The sequence below is a fragment of the Tachyglossus aculeatus genome, chromosome 10 (assembly GCF_015852505.1).
Source record: "Tachyglossus aculeatus isolate mTacAcu1 chromosome 10, mTacAcu1.pri, whole genome shotgun sequence".
Lineage (NCBI taxonomy): Eukaryota > Metazoa > Chordata > Mammalia > Monotremata > Tachyglossidae > Tachyglossus > Tachyglossus aculeatus.
This window is the reverse complement of record NC_052075.1, coordinates 25,308,800-25,311,333: the sequence shown is the minus strand read 5'-3', so window position 1 is coordinate 25,311,333 and position 2,534 is coordinate 25,308,800. Positions and strand designations below refer to the sequence as shown.

Genomic DNA, 2,534 nt, shown 5'->3' with positions numbered 1-2,534 from the left:
CAGATATGATTGAGTGATCTGTGCCTCAGTTTCCTCAACAGTAAAATAGGGATTGAATCTAACTCGGTCCTACTTCGACTGTGAGGCCCATGTTGGAAAACTACTGTGTCTGACTTAATTATGTTGTATTCATTCATTCAATAGTAATTATTGAGCACTTACTGTGTGCAGAGCACTCTGCCCCAGTGTTTTTTGTTGTTGTCTTATGCTGTCGAGTTGTGTACAACCCATAGACACATGGACACATCCCTCCCAGGATGCCCCACCTCTATCTGCAATCGTTCTGGATCCGAAGAGTTTTCTTGGTAAAAATACGGAAGTGGTTAACTACTGCCTCCTTCCGTGCAGTACACCTGAGTCTTGCCCTCGACTCTCTCCCATGCCACTGCTGCCCAGCACGGGTGAGTTTTGATTTGTAGCAGATTGCCTCCCACTCGCTAGTCACTGCCCAAGCTAGGTATGGAATGGATATGCCTCTACTTGACTCTCCCTCCCATAGTCGAAACTCGTAGAGTACTGGAAACTCTCCAGGTACGACCCTGAGAGGTGGCCCCAGTGTTTAGGACAGTGATTAATACATTGTAAGCACTTTATAAATATTATTATTATGATGATGATGTCTGAGGCCAAATCTTACTTTCTTCTCTGACCCTGGTCTGGGAAGAGATTATTTAAATATGGAAGAAGTTGACCAGCTGGAACATTCCAATTCTTTTTTGTCACCTATGGTGGCAAAATGGTGGCCCAAAAGTCATGATTCTTTTAGGGTCTCACTCAATTCCAACTATTGTGGATGAAGTGGAGAAAAGTTGTTGGATTCAGCAGGGTCACCAAATGTACCTGGTGAAGGAAAGGAATGATAATTGCAATTGTGATATTTGTTAAGGCCTTAATGTTTATCAAACGCTATACTAAGCTCTGAGTAGATAACAAGATAATCAGGTCCCACAAGGGCCTCACAGTCTAAGTAGGAGGGAGAACAGGTACTGAATCCCTATTTTGCAGATGAGGGAATTGAGGCACAGAGAAGCTAACTGACTTTCCCGACGTCCAACAGTAGTCATGTGGTGGAGCTGGGATCAGAACCCAAGTCTTCTGACTCCCTGGCCACACTGATTCTCATAGAAGGGAAGGAAAACAAGGATGAGAGGGGAAAGAAGGGAAGGGAAGGGGACATTTGTTTTATGATCTCCCTGAAGTCATCTCTTTGGCCTTTGGTCTCTTTGTAACCTGATTAAATCCCTACTGAATTAACTCACAAGGGTCTTGAGGGGGAATTACTTCATTGTGATTTTGAGTGACTTGGAAGACATTAAGTGCCCTCTGAATGCTAAATAATGATGTCTAAGAAAAGGAAAGTTGTCTTCTGGCTCAAATTCATAGCACTTAACTTTTAGCCTGACAGGCTTGAATACCTGCCAGCTGTGGATGGTTTCACAAAGAACACAGGCCTGGGAGTCTGGGGACCTGGATTCTAATCTCAGCACTGCCCTTCGAGCCCTTCACTTCTCTGTGCCTCAGTTATCCTCATCTGTAAAATGTGAATTCAATGCATGTTTTCCTCCCCCTTAGGTTGTGAGCCCCATGTGAGCAGGGACTGTGCCTAACCAGATTATCCTGTATCTATCCCAGTGCTTAGTAGTTTGTGATTCCTAGTAAATGCTTAACAAATACCCCAATTATTATTAATTATTACTACACAGTACAGGCTGAGCAGACAATAGGCCTCAGGGAGCCAACAGGAAATTCTCATCTACATTAGTCAAGGGAAGCAGAGAGTTGAGACAGTTACCTGGCCTAGTGGAAAGAGTACTGGCCTGAGAGTGAGAGGATGTGGGTTCTAATGCTGGCTCTGCCACATGGCTTTTGTAAGACGTTGGGTAAGTCACTTAACTTCTCTATGCCTCAGTTACCTCATCTGGAAAATGGGGATTAAGACTGTGAGCCCTATGTGGGACATGGACTGTGTCCAAACTGATTAGCTTATATGATAATAATACTAATGATGGCAGTTGTTAAGCACTTACTATGTGTAATAATAATAATGGCATTTATTAAGCGCTTACTATGTGTAAAGCACTGTTCTAAGCACTGGGGAGGATACAAGGTGATCAGGTTGTACCACGTGGGGCTCACAGTCTTAATCCCCATTTTACAGATGAGGTAACTGAGGCGCAGATAAGCTAAGTGACTTGCCCAAGGTCACACAGCTAATTGGTGGTGATGGGATTTGAACCCATGACCTCTGACTCCCAAGCCTGTGCTCTTTCCACCGAGCCATGCTGCTTCTCCTATATATAATGATGGCATTTATTAAGTGCTTACTATGTGCAAAGCACTGTTCTAAGCACTGATATCTACCCCAACGCTTAGTACAATGCTTGGCACATAGTAAATGCTTAACAAATACCATATAAAAATACAGGTGTATGTGAGGAAAGCCATAGGGTGCACTTGGTCAAAAGTGACTCATTGAATCTGCTTCAGTAATAGAGTTTTGTGTGTTCCCTGACAATTAATCAATTGATCAATGG

The 2,534-nt window shown here is 43.4% G+C and overlaps 1 non-coding gene across 1 annotated transcript; it reads right to left on the bottom strand.

Moving 5' to 3' along the window:
• Positions 1–411: 411 nt before the first annotated feature.
• LOC119933850 lies at positions 412–549 on the bottom strand. The gene has a single exon (XR_005452720.1). It is a non-coding gene; the product is annotated as a small nucleolar RNA SNORA7 (small nucleolar RNA).
• Positions 550–2,534: the final 1,985 nt, after the last annotated feature.